The sequence below is a fragment of the Talpa occidentalis genome, unplaced genomic scaffold, assembly GCF_014898055.3.
Source record: "Talpa occidentalis isolate TD23 unplaced genomic scaffold, MPIMG_talOcc4v2.1 talOcc4.6, whole genome shotgun sequence".
In the NCBI taxonomy this organism is placed as follows: Eukaryota; Metazoa; Chordata; class Mammalia; order Eulipotyphla; family Talpidae; genus Talpa; species Talpa occidentalis.
The window spans coordinates 107,634,157-107,661,798 of NW_023604972.1; the positions used below are offsets into that span (position 1 = coordinate 107,634,157).

At 35.6% G+C, this 27,642-nt stretch overlaps 1 protein-coding gene across 2 annotated transcripts in view; it reads left to right on the forward strand.

Moving 5' to 3' along the window:
- LOC119261001 (uncharacterized) overlaps window positions 1-27,642 on the forward strand; it is a 373,660-nt gene that overhangs the window by 209,172 nt on the left and 136,846 nt on the right. Inside the window, exon 6 of one of the 2 annotated variants that reach the window (XR_008549291.1) lies at window positions 7,440-7,517. The exons of the other annotated variant lie outside the window; for it this stretch is intronic. The gene's annotated coding sequence lies outside the window, so the exon portion shown is untranslated. Of the gene's footprint in view, window positions 1-7,439; window positions 7,518-27,642 lie in introns of those variants that run through there. 2 annotated transcript variants of the gene reach the window in all.

Consider the following 27,642-nt stretch of genomic DNA (forward strand, 5'->3'; position numbering starts at 1 on the left):
CAGGTGCATGAGCTAGGATTATAATCACCAGTCTTCTATTTCCTAATTATGGGACCTTTTACAGCTAATTTACCCTTATTGGATATTTATTTCCTCAGCTCTAAAAGGGTTTGGGTATCACATTACAGTACATTTTATTTTGCCAGCATATTCTTATCAAGGAAAGGCTTACAAACTTACACTTTTTCAATGTTTAGAGATCAGGAATTTTTCCTTAATAATTATATTTCATGTTTTTTATTTTTTTAAAAAAATCACAAGACCTAGCATTTGAAAACAAGCTGATGAACTGTTTAATTGGGGCATGTGTTCACCAGTTTGTCACAGTCCTGCTGCCGAGACTTAATGATAGTTGTCATTATGCAGCCTTTGCATTACTGTTTTCCTACAGCTGACCTGCTTTGCTCATTTATACTGGTCCTTGTGAATGTGTTTAAAATCTCTGGAGCCTAAAATCTAAAGGTTCTATGATTCATGATTTTATGTCTCAAGAAGGATTAAGAATATTTGAACTATACTGCAAGACCTTTTGTCAAGTCCTAAGCTGTTTTCTAAAGAGCTAAAAGGCATGTGTGTTGGTATCCCATAACCGTATCTGAAGTAAGCTGGTGTTTTGCTGGCACAGACTGGAGTCCTCCCAGGTCCTGGGGCTGTCATTTTTTTCCATATAGACTTTTTCAATATAGCTTCCTACCTTATCAAGCCAGCAAGTAGAGTCTCTCTCTCCAGTCTGCTGAGAGGAAGACTTATAAAATTTAAGTGACATGCTGTCACCTATATCATACTCTATTGATTAGATGCAAGTCATAGGTGCCACTTGTACTCAAAGAGAGGGAATTGCACCAAGGTGAGCACCAGAAGATGGTATTCATAGGAGGTTACTCCAAGGTCCTTCTGTCACATATGATAAAATATTTTTCACTTATCCCAGTAACATTTAGTCAGTACCTGCTACATAAACTTAAAAAAATCAGGAAACTATATAATAGAAAGTTGAATAATAATACAGCTTCTTTCTTCTAGAAGCATACCATCTAAAGTGAAAAGTCTGATATATTTATAATTTTATTTACACTAAAAATACTTCAAATATGTTTAGAATGTGCTTCTGAAAGTCTTGTGAATTAACATATATACATTAGACTATATTTAAGACAGACTAAAATTTCAACAAATTATTTAAATAGTTTCTTTTTACATAGCTCTCACTTTCTCAGCAAAATGAATTTAATGATAGGTGTAGATTCTGACTTTCATTCTTTCATTTTGCTAGTATAAATATGTTATAAAAATCAAAGTTAAACAATCAGTGCCAGAATAGGTGATCAATACATATTTTTAAAAACTTTGCTAATTTTCTCCTTAATCAAGCAGAAAGACTATCAATGGGGAAGGAAGGATGTTATTTGTAAATAACATCATATTGAGTTTCTCATGCTGGACTGTTTATGGAAAAGGTATTAAACTACATGTAGAAAATAAGACCTATCCAATTGTCTTACTTGTGCTCACTATCTTATTCATCCTCACGCCCCCCCCCCAAGAAAGTAAAATTATTTAACATTCTAAGTGTTAACACAATTCTAGAAATCAGCTTGCAGACAAAGTCTTTAATTGCTACAACACCTGAAAGATGCATGTACATGGAATGTGTGGGCTATATATATATATTCTCTACTTAATGTGACTGATACCTTATCTTCATTGGGCAGAAATGAGGCCTATGATCACCACAGAGGCAGTATGTGGCCCTTCATTAGGAGAAAAAATGCACTTCTTACTGTTTCATTGAGAGTTTTAGCAGGGAGAAAAATAGAGCATTTTTCACATTGCACTTAAAATGATCCACCAAAGTTTTGTCCTGTAAACTCTTCTCTCAAAGACAAATTCCTGTATATTTTAGGTTCTTTGCCAACATATGTGCATATGAAAAAGCAAATGTAATAATGTCTTGTGTGTATGAGTTACTATTCCCTTATTTGTTCAAAATAAAGCTGTAGCATGTGCCAGGGTTTTTTTTTTTTTTTTTTTTTCCTATTTGCCAGAGAGGAAAATTTGACCATGTTTGTCTTTTTATTATTATTCACATTTTTATGAGATTCAAATTTTGTAGATTCCAATTTAAATTTTATATAGCCAAATCAATTTTTAGCATACATTCTTACCAGCCTGTTTGTTCTCTTTGGTTTTCAAAGATGCTGATCATTTTTATCCAAGTCTTAAAGTTAAAAAAGAAAAAAGTACTCAATTTGGCATAGATTTCTTTTTCATTTATTGATGATCTACAGGATATTCAGACTTGGTAACTAAATGAGCTTTATCTCCATTTTGCAGAGAAAAAGCAAGACTTAGAATGTCAAAAGTCCTGCCTAATGCCTCCTGGTGACTAGCACTTAGTTTGACTAAAAAAAAAAAAAAAAAAAAAAAAAAGGCATGAATAGAAATGTGTTGATTATGATAGTGAAGGAATCAGCAATTCCTATTTTATTACATCAGATATTCCATTTATACTTACATGTGCATGCAGTAGATGAGTATTACAGATGCACATCTTGCATTTGCAGCTGGGAGAATGTTGCATGTAAATAAGGCCATGCATATGCAGTCCATTCCCAATCATCTCGGAGCTGACTGATTGAATTTTCTGAGTTTAGACTACTCCAGCCATTTCATCAGCCACAGGACTCCATCAGGCAATAACTTCATTTGCAAATAGCTCCTTATTTAAAATTCCCTGTTAATCTTTGTTGCACCTACATTGTGAAATAATGAGGTGTCAGTTGTCTGTTCCAAAATTACCCTCTGAATATTCCCGCTCCGTTGGGGCACCAGTGTCAAATACATTAGTGTGTCCAATGTGAGAGCATCATAGAGAGACTGTTTCAAGCCAAATTTCAGGGATACAATGACTGTCTGTGGAGAGATTTTCTTGTTGAGAGTCATTTTCTTCCTGCCAAAAAGCTTTTACTGGTCAGTTTCTTTCCTGATTCATTTCCCAGAATGCCACAGCATTAAGGATTTCAAAGTCTCTAGTAGGAATGAGGCAGAAAAACTCAAAGGCAACATTAAGTAAACTTGTGTGTGTTAACCGAGTGATGAATCAGAATAGCATCATTTGGGCTAGACTGGGTTGGTTTCCAAAGTTAAAGTGACCAGATCACTAGATCATTTCTTACCATGGGCGATTTGCCTCTGACTTTGTCACCATCTTTGTGTTGCATAACCCTATACTTTATAATCAAAGTGGTCAGGTTGAATTGCTTAGTCTTTATTAGATGTGAGATTGTATGCTATGTCCTATGGGATGAAAGCTGAATAACACAGATTTGCTCGTAGGAAGGTCATAGCTCACTTCCTGCTCCTTTATGTAGGTCTCAGGATTTTTGTTAGAGATTCTTATTTAAAGACATCTATTTTCTTTTAGAACTCCAATCTCATTTCATGTTTATGCATATATGATTGATGGGATCATATAATGCCTCTTCTCTCCTCAACTCTAAGTTCACTGCAGGCAGGAACTGTGTTTGCTTCACTCACTATTGTACCGAGTGCAATACCTAATATGGTATGAATACTCAGTAGGTATTAGTTAATAAAACAGTAAGTGGGGGAAACAAGGCACACTGTCTGCTTTTAGGTTCCTCACTTCAGACCACTGACAGGCTTGCCTCTCTGGCTCAGCTGTTTCTTGGGCTCTGCAGTTGGTTACCTCAAGGACTTGTGCCAATCCAGCAGGAATGTCTTGCTCCAAGTCTAGAACCTTTAGTCTGAACCAGTTAGTGCCAACCAAGCTCTGAACTGCTCTGAAGACCCTCTTTCCTTTCACCTTTATTAGTGGGGCCATTTAATTTTGAACTGGACTCAGTTGGAGAATAAGGATCCAGTGCAGGCCACCGACATAGTAATATGAGTCTTGTGTTGAAGCATTTGGGGTTCTATAAGGCTCCTCTATATTCGTAATGTCCCTCTTTGACAGTACTCAGATCCACTGAAAACACATCCATTTAGCAGTATGAATATTTACACTGATATTTTTGTAAAATACCTTAAAGATGACAGGTGTTTTAAGATTTCTTAATAATGCATCCCAATTATCTGTGAATAATTTGTTCTGTTAATATGTATTTTTATATGCCGCACGCTTAAAAGAATTCTAAGGACAGGATTTTTAATGAGTGACTTTCATTAGGAGTTGAAAATGGAACCAAGTATATATCTGCACCTGTGTTTTTCAATTATATTTTCAAATTTATTTTTCTTTTCTACTTTACAACCTGTGACTAAAAAAGCTGATATAGATAATATTTCAATCCTCTACATTTTCCATGTTATTTTTCTGGTATGAAAAAGGTGATTTGAAATAACTTTTTAAAAATATTATTTAAACATTTAAACAAATCTGTGTTGTGTTACAAAGGAGATGTACACAGAGTACAGGGGTGCGGGAGGATTAGCATTAAAAGTAATTGTTTCTGTGCATTCATTAGCTTACTCATTTTTTCCCCAAGAATTGCTATACATCAAATAAAATTTGTTATTCTCTTATTATTGTTATTTCAACAATTGAATATTCTGTTGTGATTGTATTCAGATTTTGCCAAAGAAAACACATTATTCAGGTTTCTAGTAAAGTATTCATTATTCTTTGAACAATCTTAATGGCCCAGTAGGTCATTTACAACTCTTTCCAGAGCAGCTTTACTGAATATTAAATTGGTGCCAGCTCTTGTAGCAAATATTCCAGCTGCTAAAGTGCAAAAAACACTAAATAAAATAGTGGGATCAAAGATGTAGTTTGGTCTGTCAAATTGTAACAGGGAAGGCACACATAATGTAATGGCCTATGTTAGAATTTAAATATTAAGGTGGAGTAATAACATATTTTATATTTTTCCTATTTTGATAATTCTCTAAAACCAATAAGATATTCTAAAATTCTAGTATTTTAAAAAATATTTTACCTACAGTCTTCATATATATTTAGAGAAAAAACAAATATCTAAAATTGGAATCCCAGAATAGATATTTCTATTTCTGTGCATATTTTATGAAATAAAATGAAAGAGTACACATTTTATGCACTGACTCAGGATCAGAACCCAAGACTTCCCTTTATGACAAGTAAGGTGACCAGTAATTTGTTGGTCAGATTGGAACAATTCTGAGGTGAAAGATGATATTCTGAAAAATTATGCTGGGGCAAATTGGGGCCATTTCAGGTAAATTCAGATATATAATCACCTTATGAATGAATAAATTCAAATATTTAGCCACCTCTTATTCCATGACTATTAAAGTACATCTTTTAGAAATGTGCTTTTATTTCAGCTTGAATATAGATACGATTTTAAAAGAATTTTCTTTATATTAAGTCTTTGGAACTAATTGTAAACACTGTCTACATAACACCTTACAGATATACATACACATTTATCTATTCAGTTATTCATCCAAATAATATTACCTGAATATCTTCTGTGTCCCAGGAAGTAAGCTAGATTTTGGGACAATGTATCTTGAAATGTGAAGTAGAATCCTTGGGTTTGTACATGTTGTTGGCTAGTGTGTACACAGGGCATTAAACACAGTTACACAAATCACTGTCAACTTGATCTGTGTTGTGTTACAAAGGAGATGTGCAGAGTACCGGGAAGTATAAAACAGGAATTTGACCCTGTCAAAGACTCCAGATCAACATTTCTAAGCAGGTGACCATCGTGCTGCGATTAAATCAATGGGAGAAACTAAGTAGTAATAACAGTGACGACCAGAGAGGGCAGTCTGCTTAAGTGAGGTTGATGCTAGGCTCCCATGCAGTGCAGGTAAGCCTAAGGAAGCCTGGTGACTTGACTGCATTTTTAATTTTTCTTAGTGGATAGCTTTTTCTTGGCCAATGCAATAGATGAGTTTTTGACATTTGACTGAAGGTTGGAAAAGGAGAAGGGTGGAGAGGCTGAAAGAATAAATTTGAGATGGAGAAACAAAAGATAATACAGCTCTCATGGGAAGGGAACTGAAGGGATAGCACAGGATGCTCAGAGATGTGTGGGAAGTGTGTGGATGGAATAAGACTACCCAGAAACCTGGCTGTAAATGACCTGGCTTTTGAAGGTAGCTTTTTATTTGAGGGGCTTGAGGAGGGCAAGGTACAGAGCAATGATATTTGAGTAGGCCCAATTCTCTTTAGCATGTACACAAATGTTCAAAAGGATTTATACATTGTCTTCATGCCTTTGCATTCCTTCTGTCTTCTAATTCTTATAGTATTTTTTTTTTTAATTTTCTGGAAAATAAGCCACAGTAAAGATAAAGTAAGCCAGTTATCTACCATATTAGAATTATCTAAAAAGGTTTCTAGTTTAACCACTTGTACTTTATGTAGTAGATTAAATTTTCCTTCCCCGATCAGAGTTCCTCTTGGCAATTTTAGGATAGTTTGAGTTGAGAGAGCTACCATTTGACCTATTTATCTGGAAATAAGTATTTTGAGGATGTGGTTTCAAGCACTATCATGGTGACTGGTGTGGATGTTCATATCTATGCATGAGCACATACATGTGTGTGGGAAAAGGAGAAGCTAGTTTGTTATTGGACCTTCTCTAAAGCTCTTCAAATTTTACATAGCAAAGTAAGGCCAATATATACCAAACAATTCTTAAACTCTACAAAGTTTACCTAACTGTTGATTTGTCCAGAATTTACAAGGGCCAGAGGCAGTTGAATATAAAATGAACACTGATGGGGAGATATTTAATAGGGATATATATAATTAAGTCAATATTAATTAAGCTTATAATTAAATAGAATATCAAGAAAGATGCTATATTAAATTTAGATCTAAAATTTCTTTTAGCAGATAGCTAACCTTTGGTTGAATTGAACCTATGTCTTTTAAAAGTCTTATTTTCTCTCTCATTAACCCCCTTGACTTCAAAATGCCCCATAGAGAATTCAACCTGTGTCAAATGATACAACAGAATAAAGCTTGGTGACTTCTATCAGCTTAAGCCTTAGACAATATCTCTTTAGCAGAAAGGATGACCCTGTATCTGAAAGGGTAAAGCAAACGCTGTGGAAAATGCTTTGCTGAATGCAGGAGAGTGGAGAGGAAAAAAAAGGTTTTCAGGCTTATTTCTATTTCAATTCCATGACATCTTTTTATGTATCTGCAGTGAATACAGGATTTTCTCATTGGCTAGCCTAAAATGCCACAAAATTCTGACTTTCATGTTCATTTCTTTCCATGAAGCACTTCACTGCATTCTTCTTTTCTCTAAGATAATAAAACTCTCTATTTCCTAATTGCTCAATGGAGGATCCACATGGCCAGGATAATAATGAGCTGACAGAAAGCCTCAATTTCTGAAGGCTCTGTGGATTCAAAGAAGTCATAAGATTTGTAAAGTGAATTCCTTTTTTGCTTGCAATTGGTCCCCCAGGTAATGTAGACCAAAGAAGAAAGATGCATCTGCAGACATTCGTGGAAGGCCCCATGGTTTGGGAAGGAACTTTGTTCAGTGAGGGTATGTCAACTACAGAACTTTTAAAAAAATGAATCACAAAGTCTGTACGTTTTAGTGAAGTGCCACTGAAATGACTTGACATCAGCTGGTGTATAACATAATATCACCTTTCATTGACTCTAAGCCAAACCTTTCACATTAGAGATTCAGCTGGAAGCTTTCCTAATGTTTGAGCGATTATTTCTACAAATCCATGATAGATGGTGTGAATACTAATTTGTCTGACTAATGAGAGGAAAAAATGCACAACAGGGAATGTCACTGTCATTATCCAAAGTTGAGCATGCAACATGGCTTGGGGCTGGTGGCTCCTGTCCTCGCTATGCAGGGTCAGCATTGAACACCATTGTTTTCTGAGGTGTGGTTGATGAACAGCCTTCATATTCTTCACCATGATATGGGTCATACGATACTCTTAAGGGGATGACTGCAATGTTTTCCTCAGTTGTATTATTATATTTTCAAAATCAGTGAGCTAAAAATGGAAAGCAGCAGTCTCACTGAAGTCATTATGTACAGAGAAGTTAAAGGGTCAAGGCTGATTACTTAGTATTCATTGTGCATTTTTAGGATGATCATGATGTCACACTGAAATGCTAACTAGGAGCTCAGATAAGCATTTGATGGAGCTATTTATATATCTATAAATTAGGTTTTATATATCTATAAATTAGGTTTTAATGATGATCAATTTTAAAGATTTGAAGTGTTATTATTTAAAGTTATGTTATTTGTCACCAAAAGGTTGACTCATATGGCACTGACTATATGCTACCTGTAATCCACTTTTCAGGAACTTTTTTGTTACCATAATGCTATACTAGGTTATTGGATATGAGATATATTTTTTAATTAAGACTATGTTCCCAAAACAAAATTATTATCTTTCTTCAGTGAGTGTCTACCTTGCATTATTAGTAGCTTGGTCGTCTTCTTCTTCTTCTTTTTTTTTTTTTTTTAAGATTTATTTATTTATTTATACAAGCACTGGGTACAGTCAGAAGTGTGGGAGGGTGAGAGAATTCACCAGAGCCAGAGGGGAGAGCAGAGCAGGCAGACTGATGAAGTACATTGCTGAGGGGAGCAGCGGGTGGCAGGAGAGGTCTGCGCACCATGTGGGACCCTCGCCTGGCAGCCGGGGATCTAACCGGCACTGCAGAGGCTGTAGGTAGCTTCGCAACCCAGCGCTCAACCGCTGCACCACTGGGGAGGCCCAGCTTGGTCTTCTAACAAGGGAGGGAATCATTCTTCCAACTGCAAAACTCTGGTTCTGTCCTCCCACTAGCCCACTACTTTGTATTGTCTAGGACACAAGTGATAAGAGCAATACAAAAAAGATAATGAGAATATTCAGTTAGGTAAGAGAAGACTTAGAAGGAATGTTTAAACCATCCTCATATATTTTGAGTCTTCATGGATTTATTAAATGGATGGATGGAGGGATGAATACATGCATGAAGCACTAAGCAGAAAGCATAGGGAAGCAGCCTACAGTGGTTGGAATGGCACACGTGCGCTTCACTTTCAGGGTGCTCACCCTCCAGTAGGGATGAACGGAGATTAAAAAAAACAATAACTCAATAGTGCAGTAAGTATAAGAGTAGTTTTGTGTGCAAAACCAAAGTGGAGTTAGTTTGTTAAATATTTTTTTGTGATGATTTTATATCAAATAGTTCCCCAAATTTCTCCTAATATGGGTAACCCATCCAGTGTGACATGAAAAATGCTTCTAGGTGATGGTATTGGAAGGGGCAGCATGAGGGAGAAGAGGACACTTAGGAAACTATACTCTAGGAAGTAGTGAGCACTCACACCTAAAAATGCATGTGCAAGTGTCTCTAGTGTGGCGTAGTCTATGTGATGGGCCAGTATATTTAATTCCTGCAACTAGAGTAGGTTAAAAAATCTTCCTAACTTGTTTGTGACAACTCTGATTTACATGTATACCTGTCACTATATGTATTAACTTTTTTTTTTTTTTTTTTTGTGGGACCCTCGCCGGTGGCCAGGGAACGAACCGGCGCTGCAGAGGCTGCGGGCAGCCTCACAGCCCAGTGATCAACCGCTGCACCACCAGGGGAGGCCCTCTATATAGTAACTTTTAATGAGAGTAAATGGTTTTGTGAGATGTAAACCGGTGGTTCTTTCTCACCAACAGTCTTCTTGTATTTATACATAGATTTATAGTGAACTGTTCAGTGATTTGAGTATTTTCTACAGAGAAGTTGAAGGTAGCTTTGATGGCAAACCAACTCCAAGCAAGGTATGAGGTGTGTGCAGTGAAATGGCTGTCCTGAGAGTAATAACTAGCACAAAGCAGTCAGCTCTGGGCAAGGTGTTTCTAGAGTTATTTTTAGGAATTGTATTAAACACTGGCTATTTTTATATTCTTGGATACTGAGTTAATTTTTACACAGACTAAATTACTTCATGAAGATTAACAATTTTATACATTATAGAAAGTGTTGTTGATGTTTCTTAAAACAGAAAGTTAGAAAATATCATGGAGACTTTCAGGAGACATGAGTTCTGAAGGTGTCAAAATGAACACAATTGTAGCAGTTAAACTTTTAGATGGTATCATTGTTGTTCTTATTAAACTATTTCCCTCTCCACACAGCATTACTTTTTCCTAATTTACATTTATTATTTACTCTGTGTTCAAGAATTAAGCTAGGTTCTGAACAAATATTTTTATTTGTCTCCCTTAAAATATTTGTTACTATGATACATATTTATTGTAGAAATTTTGGAAACTGTCAAAAATATGTAGAAGATGAAAAGCACTGATGTACCATCCTATTCCTATGTAATATTATTGCCTTACTAATTTATTTCCTAGCCCCGTATGATCCTATTGGTGTTTTTCTACTAGAAAAGAGAGAAGCATCAGAAAGAAAGGAGACAGGTTGGAGAGAGGAAAAGGAGGATCGAAAGTAAAAGGGGAGGGAGAGAGATCTGAGAGAAAGACAGAGAGGGGGGCAGAGACAGAGGGGGGCAGAGAGGGACAGAGACAGAGAGAGGGGGACAGAGACAGAGAGAGGGGACAGAGACAGAGACGGAGAGAGGGGGACAGAGACAGAGAGAGGGGGACAGAGACAGAGAGAGGGGGACAGAGACAGAGAGAGGGGGACAGAGACAGAGAGAGGGGGACAGAGACAGAGAGAGGGGGACAGAGACAGAGAAAGGGAGGAACAGGGACACAGAGAGGGGGACAGAGAGAGTGAGAGCGAGGGACAGAGACAAAGCGAGAACGAGGGACCGAGCAAGGGACATTTAGATTTTACATTCCCGTTCCAGTTAGCAAGGTGATGACGGTGACCCAGGGTTTACCTGCTAAATTCCATATACTATATATCAGCTGGACTCCCCCTTCCCCCCAATTAATTTGTACTTCATGACAGAGAATGCCTGATTGTTCTTTTGGTGGGAAAATCTACATAAATTTTCCCTAAGATGGAACTGTTTATTATGCAACCCTTAAAAATGAATTCATATAATGGCATAACACACTTGTTTTGTTGAAAAAAATAGTATTCCTCAAAGAAGGAGATCAAACAATTTCTAGAACTTATATTGAACTGGCATAGTTCATGTTCCTTCAACTAGAGTGGAAAGACCACATAATATGATGGGCATTATAGAATGTTGACTATAGAGTTCCAACCTTAGTAGTGGGAATATTTCACCTTTGACTAATAATGCTCTTGATTTATCTAAAATCTTAAAAGTCAGATTTTTAAGAAATCTAACTATTCCATATAAACTAATTGGGCTCCAAATTCAAAGGAATACAACAAAGTGTAACAACCAAGAACATAGTAATCTAGCATCCATTCAAAAATTGGTGGGCATACAAAGAAGTAGGAAAATATAAGCCAAGGCCAGGAAAATGCCACAAATTTAATATAAATAGACTGAGCAGTGACCAAGATGATGACATTAGCAGACAAGGACATTAAGATCCTATCATAAATAAGCTCAATATGTTCCAGAAGGTAGAGAAAAACACAATAATGATGAGTAAATTAAAAGAAATAAAATATTTTAAATTGAACTTCTAAAAATGAAAAATATAAAATGTGAAAAAATTTGGAAAATAAATACTATACTTTGCAGAAGAAAATATAAGGAAATCTGAAGACAAGTAAGAATCTTTCAAAAGGATGACACAAAAAGTTTTTGAAAAATACCTTCCCCTCCCCTCTAAAATAGAGCATTAATAACTTGTTTAACATATATATGTGTATGGAGTTTTAGAAGGACAGGAGAGGATTATGAGGGGATGGAAAAAAATTAAGGAAAAATGGCTATTTTACTCAACAATAAATCTCAAAAATAAAAATCACACCAAGTCATAATTTCAAATTGCTGAAAATCAGCAATAACAGAAAAATCTTAAAAACAGAGGCACATGCCATCATGTAATAAAGATGAGTACATGTCTCATAGTACGTGTTTCATCAGAAACTAAGCCAGAAGACAGTGAAAAGGCATTTTTAAAGTACTGAAGGAACAAAAATGTGGTTAACAAAATTTTTTACCCAGAAAAATATATATATTAACATGAAGTGAAATGAAGACATTCTCAGACTAATAAAAGCTAAAAACTCCAGTATCCAAATATAAAAAGATGGAAAATTCCATCTCCTTGTCAGAGAAAGAGTTCAGAACTGCTATAATAAGGAAACTCAAAGACATAGAAGAAACTCAGAGGATAAAATTAATTTCTCATCAAATTGTGTCAAGTATCATGCTATGTTTCACGTCTGTAGATTCTATGAAATATGGTAGCTACCTTGGATCATCTGTGTGAACTATCTGGAATTCAATAACAGGGGTCATTGTGTGTTATAGCTATATGAGCTTTTCAAAGTTATCTTTTTCCAAAATAGAAAAGTTATTCTCACTGGTGATTGTTTTCCAAATCTTTTTCATCTAAATAATATTAAAACAATTACCAAAATATCTCAAATACTTACCAATATAATTTTGCTTCCAAATACCTTGAGATTATATCCAATTTAAAGAAAAATGAAACATTTTGGCTAAATAAATTATGGAGCCCAAGTGTCTGAAAAATATACTTTTGTGTGGATGTTATGTTAGCAGAGTTAGGTTTTGAGTCCCTATTTGATAATGGAAACATTTCACCATATTTTAAGTTTCCAAATTCATGTTTTTTTTAAGATTTATTTATGCATACAAGAGCTGGGACACAGGCCAGAGATGGGGGGTGGGGGGGGTGACAGGATTCACCAGAGACAGAATGGGGAACAGAACAGGCAGACTGACTGAAACACACTGCTGAGGGGAGCAGAGGGTGAGACAGGAGAGGTCTGCTGCACCATGTGGGTTTCTCCCTAGCCCTGGCCGGTTGGGGATCAAAGTCATGCTGCAGAGCTGCGGACTGCTTCATAGTGCAGTGCTTAACCCCCTGCAACACCAGGGGGGCCCCAATTCATGTATTTTCTTAAGACTCCAAATCTGTCCTCTTTACATTAGAGGCTTTTTTAGATTTGATGGCAGAAGACAATGACAGAATTTGAAAGATTGGACATTGTTTCCTGAACAAGTTAATGAACTTTTTGAGGAGCAAAAGTTACAACTTAAAAATATTTGAAAGGAAGTTTTCAAGGAAGTCTTGTTTTCACTGCCTTACTGTGTGATACAGAGGAAGAAAGGAGCTGTGGGGACACAGACTGAATTTTGAAAAGTTTCCTGATTAATAGCCACGGCCTTTGGCAAGTTAATAAACAAATTTTAACCTCAATCTTCTCATTAGTAAATTTAGAATAGTAATATTTGGTAGAATTGTTGAGATGGGTAGTTTTGACTAATGTTTGGCTCATTATTGAGTCTCCGTAATTGCTATTGATACTAGTAAGAACATCTGAAAAATAAAACTTATCATTGCTGTTCCCTAGCCCCTGTCACCTTAGCTGGGTATGATGTACCCCCAAATAGCTCTCTCTGCATTTCTGAGGATAGAACACTGGGATTCATGAAAACAAACTATTTCTCCAAATAGCCTCTAAACCAGCCTCCCAAATCTGTGAATGAAACTCTTTACTTAAATGAACTATAAATTTCCTTTTAAAATCTTGAAAGTTCAACATCAATGATATATAGCTTTTGGCTCCAGTTAGGAAGCCAGCCAAGGTAGTAACGTCATGGCTAGCTGTGTGTATCTAAATGCCAAGGAAGTGTCATTATATACTTTCATATTTAAAATTTCAGTCTCCAGGTAAATTTTTATAACTTTTCTGAAGGGAAAGCATGTGGGGGCTTTGTTATTAATTTATATAATATGCTGTCAAATTCAAGAAAAAAGGTAATTTCTTTTGTTAACACCTAAGTTAAATTTTCCTATGCATGTTTTGAACTCTCCTTATGTAAAAACCTGCTCTAACCTGATAGGTTAATTAAGCTGAGTTTTGAGACTTAAAGAATTAAATTTAACAAGACAAGGGGCTCAGCTATTACTGGACATAGATGCTTTTTTTTTTTCTTCAGATAAAATTTTAATTTTTTTTATCTTTTATTGAGGTAACATTGGCTTACATGGTTGTTTATGTTTTAGAAATAGAGAATCACCTCTCCCTCTTTAGATGCTGTAACCACACTGCACCCACTACTGAAACACCCATATTTTATCTCACCACCATAGCCTGGTGTGTTCCCTCCTAACTTTATTCTCTCTTCTCCCTTTCCCTGTTTGGTAGCCTCAGGTCTATAGTCAGCTTTCTAGGGTTTGTCTTCTTAGAAGGTCACCTTAGAAAGAAGGAAGCCTGAGTTATATATTACTTGAGATTGGTACAGTGATACCTGCAAGGAGACTCAACATGGGAAACCGATTGAGAACTCACAATCTGTTAAGTGGACAGTTGCTGCCTCACTAGGAAGATATTACCTTAACAAGCTGCTCCTTTAACGTATCTCTGTTTCTTTTCAAAACTTACTATGCTGACAATAGAACATAAAAAGTAAAATTGTGGGGAGACAACATCACAATAAAAAATGTAAACACAGTGAACCTGAGAGATGCAAATATTAGATACATATGGCAATGTAAATTAAGGGGTGTCTTACAAACTAATAAAAATGCCGAAAGTAAAGCAGGTACCCTTCCAATTGGGGAAACAAGAGCAAATATATATTGCATACTTTTATGTCATAAGACAATCTAAACATGCCCTCAAAATAAGACATAATATGTGATCCATTTGACTGAATTAAAACTACTTAAGTGTCTTTCATTATTTTAGTATGAAAACAATTTAGATTTATTGACAGCTTACTATCAATAGTGTGCTAGAACTGGCTCACATAGGCTAGTGAGAATAATTGTGCTTATCTCTTTCCAACTGAGCATTCAGTGATATCATCTTGAGAGTATTTACTCCATGGTGAAATTAGTACTTGCAATACAGAGGTTGGCAATCACTCTTTTTGGAGACCATTTACTGCACAATACTGCCCACTTTTTATTAGAAGCTATACAAAGCTCTTTACATTAACTCTCAAACCAGTCTTATATGATAGATAATCTTAATTATCCCAGATAGACAATGAGGAAGCAGTGTACAGAGTGATTATGAGATTTTCTCAGTATCAAACAATCTACTAATGACATGGTCATGATACAAATGGATGCTATGGATTTCACAGCCTACACTCTTAGTCACAGCTCTTTCTCTGTTATCCTCTTTTTCTATGTCAACTTCAACAGAATATTTTCGTACTTTGAGGGATTTAGGCATTATCCATGTGCTACTGAACTGGAATATTCACCCTCCAGCATTTTAAATTAATTTTATTATCACAATACTGAACTTTAAAAATAGATAGTAACCTTTAATGTATTATTCTGCTTTTTGAAAAATTTCCTTAAGCCTATTCAACAAATTTCCTCAAGCTGTTTCTTATTTAATAGACAAGCACATATATTGCATCTATTCTGTTAAGTGTTAAAATGGTTAAAACTGGAATGCCTTAATTTCATAGTTAAGCAATAGGATTGATCAATTTATTTTCAATATAATTATCAATATGGTTGAATAAAATTCTGTGACCTTGCTATTTCTTCTATTTGATAAGCTCTTTGTCATTTTTTTCCAATACCATTAATTTGGATTAATCCCTGCTGAGATTAGCTAAACTTCTTAGTTTCATATTATTTTGGGGATTGTTTTAGGGTTTATAACAGATGGCTTTAACATCACTATTTTATTTTTTTATTTATTTAATTTTTAAATATATTTTTTAAAGATTTATTTATTTATACAAGCACTGGGTACAGTCAGAAGCGCGGGAGGGTGAGAGAATTCACCAGAGCCAGAGCGGGGAGCAGAGCAGGCAGAAGGACCGAAGTACACTGCTGAGGGGAGCAGCGGGCGGCAGGAGAGGTCTGCGCGCCATGTGGGACCCTCCTCTGGTGGCCGGGGAGCAGCCGGGGATCGAACCGGCGCTGCAGAGGCTGCGGGCAGCTTCCCAACCCAGCGCTCAACCGCTGCGCCACCAGGGAGGCCCAACATCACTATTTTAATAATGATACACCACTTCACCCTCACAACATAATATCAAGATAAATTCTTTTTTTTTTTTTTTAAGGTAGTTTTTTTTTTTTTTTAAAGATTTATTTTTATTTATTTATACAAGCACTGGGTAGTCAGAAGTGCGGGAGGGTGAGAGAATTCACCAGAGCCAAAGCGGGGAGCAGAGCAGGCAGAAGGACTGAAGTACATTGCTGAGGGGATCAGCGGGCGGAAGGAGAGGTCTGTGCGCCATGTGGGACCCTCACCCGGCAGCCGGGGATCGAACCGGCACTGTAGAGCTTCGCAGCCCAGCGCTCAACCACTGCGTCACCGGGGAGGCCCAAGATAAATTCTTTTATTCCACCCCCTAAATTTTTTGTGCTACTATCGTCATGAATTACTTCCACTTATATATAATGCGATTGTTAATAAAACACATCTTTCTCCATTTTAAGATTTATCTACTATTTACGCATACATTTACCATTCTAGCATTCTTTACTTTCTTTTGGATAAGTTTTTATCTGGTAACTTTTTTTGGTGGGGGGGAATCAGATCTGATGGTACAAATGTTTTAACTTTTTTATTTTTTATTTTTCCCTTATTGTGGTAACACTGGTTTACAAAACTATACATGATTTAGGGAGTACAGGAGCTTCATATCTTCTCACATGTATTTACCATCCTCACCCCATGATTCAAGCATCCGTGGTATGTTACCCTAGACTATTTGGCCTCCTCCTTCCTTAATTCACAGCCCTTATCTCCTTCCCTCCTCTAGTAGCCTCAATTCTGCAGTCCTATTTCTAGGGCTTATCTTGTTTTAGATTTGTCAATTCCTGTTTTATTTTCTTTTTCCATCTATATTCCACATGTACATGAAATCATCCAGTATTTTCCTGTCTTCTTTTAGCTTATTTCATATAGTATAATCCCCATCTGGTCATGTCCATGTTGTGGCAAATGGTAAGAGTTCATCTTATTTAATCACTGCATAGTATTCCATTGTGTGTGTAAGTTACATGTTCCTAATCCATTGTTCTGTCCACGCGCACTTTGGATGTTTTCATAACTTTGTTGTAAATAATGCTGCATGAACACAGGGGTGCACATATCTCTTTGAATTAGTGATTTTGTATTCTTTGGGTAGGTAATCAGAAGTGGAATTGCTGGTACATATGGTTGATTTATTTTTAGTATCTTGAGTTACCTCCATTCTGTGTTCCTTAGTCGGGTCTAGACCAGCCTACATTCCCACCAACAGTGTACAAGTGTTCCTATTTCTCCACACTCTCACCAACGTTTATGGTTTTTGTTTTGATTGTTTGTTTGTTTTTTTAAAGATTTATTTATTTATTTGTTTGTTTGTTTATACATACAAGCACTGGGTACAGTCAGAAGAGCGGGAGGGTGAGAGAATCCACCAGAGCTGGGAGCAGAGCCGGCAGAAGGACCGAAGTACACTGCTGAGGGGAGCAGTGGGAGGCAGGAGCGGTCTGCACGCCATGTGGGACCCTCCTCCGGTGGCCGGGGAGCAGCCGGGGATCGAACCGGCGCTGCAGAGGCTGCGGGCAGCTTCGCAACCCAGCGCTCAACCGCTGCGCCACCGGGGAGGCCGGGTTTGTTTGTTTTTGATATGGGCCATTCTTACTGGAGTGAGGTTGTATCTCATTGTGGTTTTGATGTGCATTTTCTCAGTGACAAGTGATGTTGAATGTTTTTTTCATGTGCCTGTGTTATCTCTTCTTTGGAGAAGTATCTGTTTAGCTCATCTGCTCTTTTTAGATTGGGGTTTTGTTTTGTTGAGTTGTATGAGTTCTTTGTAGATCTTGGATATTAGCCCCTGGTGCAATATATGATGTACAAATATTTTCTCCCATTCAGTAGAATTTTCTTTTTGTTTTTAATAATAGTTTCTTTTGCTATACAGAAGCTTTTTAGCTTGATGTACTCCCATTCATTGATTTTTTTCTTTTTATTTCCTTCTGTTTGGAGTCAAGTCCTCAAGGACATCCCTGAAGTCAATGTCTTGGAATGTTTTGCCTATGATTTCTTCTATGGATGTTATGGTTTCCCATCTTACATCAAAGACTTTATCCATTTTTATTTAATTTTTGTGTATGGTGAAAGAGGGCTTATTTTATTTTAGATTTGTCAATTCCTGCTTTATTTTCTTTTTCCATCTGTATTCCACATGTATGTGCTATCATCCAGTATTTGTCTGTCTTTGGGCTAATTTTTCAGTATGTGAACTGTTCAGTTTCCCAGCACTCTTTGTTGAAGAAACTTTCTTTCCCTTTTGCATTCTTGGTGCCTTTGTTGTAGAATAACTGTCCATATAAATGTGGGATTATATCTATACTCTCAATTCTATTCCATTGATCTGTTTGTTTATACTTATCCCAAAACAATAATATTTCTCCTATGCTCTTCATAACTGTAGTGGTTCTTTATCGATAGCAGTTCAAAAACACATATAAATCTGGACACTTTTTCAGGGTGACTTAAAAATTTAAAATAAAGTAAAAATTTCCTTGCTAATTGACAGTATCTGATGTCAGGCTGAATTAATGTAGCATCATATTTATTTAGCTTTTCTTCCATTTTTAAATTTTACTATCACATCTCTGACTTTTCTTTGCCTCCTGGGTTTAGACCTTTGAGCCTTAGTTATTAACAAGGATAAATTTTAAGTTTCTGAGTTGGTAGAAATTTCCTGATAATTATTTAAAATTTCCATCTTCAACAACTTTAAAATGCAATTTATAATTTATTTTTGTATGGTTGTATTTTGCCCTTAAAATACAGATTTTAAAAAATTTCTATTGTAAAATACTGAGAAAGTGGGTATTTAGCATAATAGGCAATTCTGCATATCATGTTAACTGATTCATAAAGTACAAAATTTTCTTTTTCTGGTATAATGTTTAGTTGAAGTTTATTAAGTAATTGTGTCTCCCCATTGGAATCTTGAATGACCTGAGCCTAATCTAATTCTATACATCTAACACTTCCTTATATAATGTCTAGTACTGCTATCATTTATTCTGTTGAAGTCTTGGTTTCCCAGGAAAATCATGAGCTCCTTGAAGATAAGAACTTTGTCTTACATTATCATTGGACATTCATAGTACCTAACACTAAATATATTGCATATACTTGGTAGTGTTTTGTGGCTTAGAATGATTAAATCTTGAACTGCATACAATGTATTTATATAGTGAATATATTTTCTGTATGTTGAATATGACTTATCTTCTCCATCAAGGGTTTGCAACTATTGCGTAAATCTGATCACTCCTGTTTCAATAATTAAAATTTGGGGTACCGTCATGTCCACTCATTTGTGTATTGTCTAATTGCTTTCACGTAACTATGACAGGGCAGAGTAGTTGAGATAGAGACCTTAAAGCCCAGCAAGCCAAAGTTTCACAATGTGGCCCTCACAGAATTATAGAATTGCCAAGCCCTGAAATCTAAACACTTACCTTTCATGGAAAAATATAAATATGGGCATCTGAATTATTTAATTTCTTTCTTTGATGTAAATTAGATCATACTTCCCAATGCTGAATATTTTAGCCAAGATTTTCCAGTAAACATAAGTATAAAAAAGAGTGAGGAAAAATAATAATGGAACTTAAACCCTTTTTTGTGCCACAACTACTATATTTCTTATAGAAGATAGAGAATAGACACATTAAAACATACCCTAAAAAATGCAGTATGGCTTTCTGCCAGGATAAGCCTTCATTAAAGCGAAGATTGAGTTTAAATTACAAGGTTGAAAAAGTCACATTGTATTAGAGAAAATATACAGTTGCCTTACAAAAGGATTGAATTGGCTGGTGGTCCTAAGCTTCTCTTTGAGGCTGTCAATCTACCTAACGTGTATTCATAAAACATACTTAGTATAAGTTGAAATAATGGTTTACTTAGTGATCCTAAAAACACAATTATTTCATTGTTATGTTGATTTTACAAGATAATGTTCATGTTGAATGGTGAAAAGCAGCCTTTTACATTCTTTGCTACTTTAAGATAATATTATGTTGTAGAAGTAAGTTAACAGCCTCTTTTTTATTATTTTTGCTTTAGATAGAAATAATGAACGATTTCTATTTAATGTCATCTTAAAACCCAAGGAAAATAATATTAAGCACTTAGCATAAGAAATTATTTTATTTGAATATTTTCAAAAGCAATCAATGTTTAATTTTCAGTGTTAACATATAAATTATTTAGTGTCTCCTATTTCCTTGTATTTTAGACTATGTCTTGTTTTAAACCATACTGTTTGTCAGTTTTCTTTTAGATGAGAAAATACATTTTCCTTGTATTCCTTAGAAAGAATAATGCTAACATCAGAGAATTAAAAGACTAAGATTTCATAATTCTCACTGTTATACATGGTATAATTTTTATATAACGGTATTATAGTAAGCATTATTTATAGTAATATAACAACCCTTGGATGTAGGAAATAATATCTTCATTCTATAGATTAGTTACAAAGATGCCAAATAATTTGTGCAAATTCATACCAGTAGCAAGTTACTGAGTTGCTCAGGTATTTCTGACCAGCCAGCATTAGTTACTTATTTCAGGGGTTTCCTACAGGGTTGGATTACCAAAGGGCCTTTCACTGGTTTAACAAAGGTCACAGGATGGCACAGAGGTTAAAGACAGCTATGGCCAGCCACTGCAGCACCAGTTTGATTTCCCCTGCCAGGGAGCAACCCACATGGCGCAGCTGACCTCTCATACCTCGCCCGCTGCTCCACTCAGCAGTGTATTTCAGTAGATCTACCTGTTCTGCTCCCCACTCTCTCTGGTGAATCCTCTGAATTCTCATCCTAGTAGCTAACTCTTATTGAAAGAAGTTCCTATTTTCTGCCCATTTAATGGTTTACATTTACGTTGTACATTAATTTTCATAACCAAATGGATGTACTATTATTTACTCCATTTCATAGATGAGGATCTTGAGACTTAATTACCTTGCCTAAGGGCACACAGCTATTATTATGGGTTTAGACAGTATTAATACCACATATGTCTGTTGCCAAGTTTTTATCCTGCACCTACTATGTTCTGTGATACTTGAATTCAATAATATGACTGGAAATTCATAAGTACCCCCTGGATGAGGCTTAAATTGGGAGAGATTTCAAATAATCTCGGTAGCATACAGAATTTGGTTATTCACTTTAAATGGACATAGGATATGAGTTAACTAAATTCTCACTTGACATATCTGTAAGTACACAGAAAAAGATACTTTAAAAACTATTGGTATCAATTCTTGGGTCCTCCCTGGTGGCACAGGTGGTTGAGCGCAGTGCTGTGAAGCTGTCCGCAGCCTCTGCAGTGCTGGTTGGATCCCCGCCGGCCTCAGAGCAACCCACATGGTGCAGCAGATCTCTCCTGTCTCACCCGCTGCTCCTCTCAGCAGTGTATTCCGTTGGTCTGCCTGTTTTTTTCCCTGCTCTGTTTCTGGTGAATCCTTTCACTCTCCCATGTATCTGGCCTGTACCCCAGTGCTTGTATAGATAAAATAAATCTTAAAAAAAAAAAAAACTATTGGTATCAATTCTTCAGTCAGTGGCATTGCCCAGTTTCACATGTTGGTTTCCTAGATAAGTTCTGACTATCACCAGCTTCTCATTCTTTATACCCAGGTTCTTTGCTCAATTGAAAGAAAAAATTTAGCTTATAATAGATAAATCTATAAAAATTGTATTGTAAAAATTATGTGCTGACTATAAAATTTGTGGGAAAAAAAAATCAATGAAAAAAATCACCTAAATTCCCACATCCCAGTGACACTGAAGAAGAGCATTTCATATTATTGTGAACATTTTCATCTGTATATCTATATAAAGTTGTATAGCTGAGAGTATGTGTGTGAACACATGCACGTGTATGTGAAGGTACCAACAGAGGTTTACTAGTGTTGTCTGGAGTCATCCTCCTTCCAGCTCACCTACTGGAAATAGATTTCCTTGGCTCAGGGGAGACTTAACTTGACCCAGGAAATGCATCACAGAAAATAATCTGGGAAGAATGAAAGTAGTTGTTTGACTTTAGTAAAACAGGATGCTTTTTCATTTCCAAGACAAGGGAATTTTTCAGGAAAGTATTTTTTTGGTAAAGGAATTAGATGTTAAATATAAAGAAATAAGCAAACTATATCTCTGTGTATTCTGTAAATATTAGTATTTAGGAAAAGCCTGATAATCTAGAACCAACTTCCTTCCCATAAAGGGTGAAGGCATCAGCTGTAGGAAGAAGCAGAAAATGAAGATTATGGTGGTTCTCTGAGCAGAGACCTAGCAATCTACCCAGTCACAGCTAAGAACTGTGGGAAGTGTTCAGGGAGACAGGAGTGAGGGGAGATCCCATAGCAGTGAAATCAATGTCTAGTTTCCCTAGTAGAAATTGTAATTCTTGTGCAGGATCTCAGCATCCAGCATAACTATAAGCAGTGGCTGAGTGAGGTGTTTTATTAATGAACTTGCAAATGACTCAAAAACTTACTCTTCCCCCTGTGATATGGAAAGAATACCACTATAATGTGTCCTTAAGAGGGATGTAGACATGACTGGCATCCCACAGACAGTCCTAGAGAAGTTTTGTGCTCAGGAAAAGAATGAAATTGATTGACCTGTTGAGACCTGGTGGCAGGAAGGAGAAGGATGATGAGGCAGTGAAAAGTTGGGCTAAAGCTAAAGACTGGTATGACTGTAGTCATCGGTGAAAGTCAGCCTGGACAATGCCAGCATGGACCAGATACCTCCCTATAGTGCCAGAATGACATAGAAGCTCTTCCATCGCCCATGGCTAGAAGGGAAGGTAAAGGTTGAGTGGTGGATGAGAGGAGGAGGGGGAATGTTTAGATTTTAGAAAACTGAAATAATTGAATATTCACCCCCAAAAATGAATTTTAAAGTTCAATAACTAATTTGAACATGAATTGGCAAATTTGTTTTCTAATGCTGAGAAGAAATGGGGCTTTGGAAGCTAAGTTAGAAATCAAATGTTAAATGCTCGCAAAATCTGAGTTTTTGACTGTGAAGTTTGTTTCTATTAAATAATCAATTTTACATAGATGGAATCATGCTATACATTGTATTCTAACTTGGGTTTTTTTTCCCTATATGTCAAGAGACATAGATACTCAAAATCCTTTTTAATGACCATGTAGTATCTTAGTTGTATGTTAGTCTAATCAGTAATATTGGATATTTAATCGTTTCCATTTTTATTTACTTTTAATACAGTCCCAGGCAGGATTTTCCTTGTCATTGCAGAGAGAGTAATTTCATAATCATCTAGTCTGACTGTAATTTTCTACATTTGTTTTAGTTTACATAGCTATGCTTTCATACTTTAAAGGGAAGTTGTTTGTAGATTGGAAATTGTGCCTAGAACTTTTGTTTATAAGATTCCAGGCTTATATATATTTCATTATATTGGATCTTCATTTGATCTCTGATATGTTATTTTCTTATGTTATGTTAAACTTATGTTATTTTCCTCATAGTTTCATATTTACTAAGATAAATAATAATGAGGAATTTAATACTGCCATTTAACTGTTATACACTATCAAAGAAAATATCATTATCCATACAATTTATATTGTTCTATTTTGCATTATCTTTCTATAAGTGTACACAGATAAGACCTGACTAGAATTTAAAACATCTGAAGGAAACCATTTTTATACAATATTATGGATGAAGTATGTTTGTGCTACTTTTGGGAAAGTAGCCTGCAATGTTATATCAATAATTCACATACTTAAATTTGATTTTCATAAGACAGAATATGATTGTTTAATATGAAATGCACTCATTTTAATATACCTATTTTCTGTCTTTTTTATTCAAGTAAGGATTCAAGATTCAATCAATTAAGAAATAAGCAAGCCCTTTTATTCCTTGGGGAAAATTACTTTTAAAATAAAATTTTTATTTTTCTTGGATAGGGACTTGTAAAAAATATTTTAAGAAGTTTTTTGTAGGGCTTTTTTTTTTTTTTTTTTTTTGAGCAATGGAGAAAGCAACTAGATGTCCATAGTAACTGTGAATGTACATTCAGCACCCAGCATGGTGCAGTCAAATGCTCTACCACTGAGCTATACCCCCTAAGACCCAGCATGGTGAAACTCATTTAACATCAGACCAAGTAAGAGCTCAGTACTTAATTGCTAAAGGAGTGAGCAGTTGAATTAATGTTTGAATGAAACAATTGCCAACAAAATTTGCCAAGGAGTCAGAAGATGATTATTTTGAGATAGTTATTCTCTAAACATAATAGGGCACCTGATCCTTGAATTTTGTTTTAGTATTGTCTTGTGGAAGCTACTGAGTTTACTCAATTTTTCAGCCGCTGCCCAGATTTGACCTCTTCTGCAAAGCTGATTATCATATTAAGGATACATACCTTCAGTTATCAAGATAGAGGGATAGGTAAAAATAATAGCTTAAGAGAGACATAGAGAGAAATAGAAATTTGAAGGGATATTGACTTTATAAGAATATGAATCATTCATATTTACTTAAACAGAAATACATTTTCTGTAAGTGTTCTGTCAGCAGAGTGACTGATAGGTGTGTAAGACTTGGAAAGGCAAAAAAGAGGAATGTGTGTAGAGAGAACGACACCAACAAATACTCTTTTCGGAGTAGAGTGTTGAGTATTTGAGGAGGAGTAGATGCTAAGGCTGGAAAGAGAGGTTATCTTAAATGACCTTTGAGTGAGGACAAGTTTGAATTGCAGATTAATGAATTTACTTCAAGTGCACCGTTCAATACGGAAGCCACTAGTCACATTAAGATATGCTGTAAGAGTAAAATGCACTTTACATTTTGAAGACAATATAAAAAATGTAAAATATGCCAGTAATTTCATACTAATGATGTGTTAAAATGGTAATACTTTGGATGCAGTTAAATAAAATGTACTATTAGCTATATTACATGTATATCATTAAAATAAATTTCACTTATCTTTACTTTTAAAATATATACTATATAACACATTTATATGTAAATATATCTATATTTAATACAAATATTTGATATATCTCTTTAAATATCTTTATACATAATACATTTATACATTATATATATATTTAAAAATATATCATGGCTCACACATTGGCTTGATGGTTCTCATTATATTTCTGTTGGATGGTGTTTGGCTTGACTTATCTGAAAGCCATGATTATTAGGGGATTTGCAAGGAGAGTGGAGAACCTTTAGGTGACTTTTGTTCAGCAACCCTAAAAGAAAGAATAGGAAATAGAAGATGTGGGATTGGTGTTTAGATAACTAACACTGGAGACATTTCACAAAGGTATGCATATAGAAATATTTGTGAGGCAAAGCTGGGAGGTTTGAACATTAATGGCATCTCAAGGGAGGAAGGAGGAAGTTTCTGCAGAAGAGAGCTAGAAACAGAGTCCCAGCCTCTGCTATGTCAGTTGCATATGACTTTAACCTTTGAATTTTAAATATTTTTTGTATATAAATTCTAGAAAATTTATTGGCATAGATCAACCACCACAGTGAACCCTTTCCCTTATTGAATGAATGCTTTGTTGTCAAGGAGCAATTTCTAAAGCTGGATTCAGAAGACTGAGTACCCCAGTGATTTTCTGACCTCATTTGTGCACATTGTAAAAATTTTATCCACAGTTAATCAATGGAAGAAATCTTGAGAGATGAAAGATTAGAGACAAAAAGTATACAATAACTCAAATAGAAAGTACACATCTGAAAACTCTATGCCCTGCCATTCCTAAATATGAATTGCATGACAAAATAAGATATTTTAAGATTTAGTCATTGCCTTCATAATTGACCCTTCTCACAAGGGAGGAAACTCTGGGAGCCAAATGAAATTCTTGTAAGCTGTGAAATCATCACTTTGAGAAAGAATTTGGTAACCTAGCCTTTTCAGGCACTGATCATGAGCTCTTGCCCACTCCTTGTGTTGATGGAAGTATAAACAGTTAAGTGTCACTTCTTGTTAATGACTGAGATCTTGAAACTTTCCATGGTTTCACTGGTGATTGTATTGGTGGAAGGCATGCATTACAAGTAGCCTATGCCTAAGCAGGCAAAGCTAGAACTCTGAGTAGACTTGAAACCCACATCATTTTCTCGTGACTATTACAGGAAAAAAATAATTGATTCTTTGCCAGGGCCATTATTGGTGTGGACTCATAATACTCTCCCCCTGTCCATATAGGTTTCTCTGGGTACTTGGAGTTCCTCTCACATCTGAAAGTTTGGTTCATCAAGATGTCTAAATTTTCCCAATATAAATGAGTGTGGGTGTGTATGCAAGTGTGTCTTGTGATGGGATGTTATTCTGTGTAGGGTTAGTTCCCTCTTTGTGCCCTGAGTTGCCAGGATAGACTCTGGCTATCTTCATCCAAAACAGGAACAAGGTGATTAGGAAATGAATGAATATAATTTGTCTTGAAAGTGATACTGATATTGGAAGTGTTTTGGGTCTTTGTTTAGAAGTTTGGTGATAGTTGGGTGACCAGAAATATACCTTTGGAACTTAATTATTGTTTATATCAATTATCTGATTGTAAAGTTGGTTTCCTTATACTTCATTTGCCTTACAGTAAGAGTTTCCATGAACATAATGATGACATTAAGTGAGGACTTACTGTGCTTGCAATGACTGTTTATCTGGACTTTAGTTTTCCGTCATCAAACACAATGGAGATTCAACATAAAGATTAAACTGTATTCCTTTATAAGGTTAATTTTTGGTGTTTATGTAATTGAGTTTCATGGCCTATATATTTGATTCCTTCATACTTTTGAGAAATCTTCAAAGTTTTAGGCATAGTCTCACTGAGGTCTTCAGAAAAATTAGGATATCAGTAATATTTCTTTTATTCTCATTTATCTTCCCACATTTTTGTTCCCTTTATTAAGCTTCTGTTTATATTGTCACTGATAGGTTGTTACTAAAAAAATTTAGTACTCGAGCAATAAGGAATTTTGTGTCATATGATGAGAAAATCCTGGGGGAATGTGAGCATTAGGGTCATTTTGATCCAAATATTAATGACTTGGATCATGTAATTGAGGTGGCAGACCCATGTCTCTGATCTCTCAGTACAATCAAATGATTGTAATAAGACTGACAATGATAACATCCATATCTACCAATTTTTGCATAGATATAGAGGAATATGGGGATTTTCTTCTCTTAATGATGAAAAGTCTTGAACCTTACTTTGACAAGACTAATTTGGTTACTTGTCCACTCCTAAACCATTCTCTATGTCAATAGAATCTCTCATTGTAATTGGGATAGGACTCCTTATCATATCTGAATTCCCAAAATGATCCAAATGGGTTGGATACATCAGAGTTCACTTTTGGAGCTGGAATGGATTCAGTATTTCTCATACCTAAATGCTCTACAAGAGGGAGGGATAAGAAAGATTGCTCTACTATTGCCTTTACCAGTTAGAACCCTTATATTCCTGTCATTAAATTAGCATATCCTTTTATATTCTCTCTTCAAGATTTCCAAGTCAT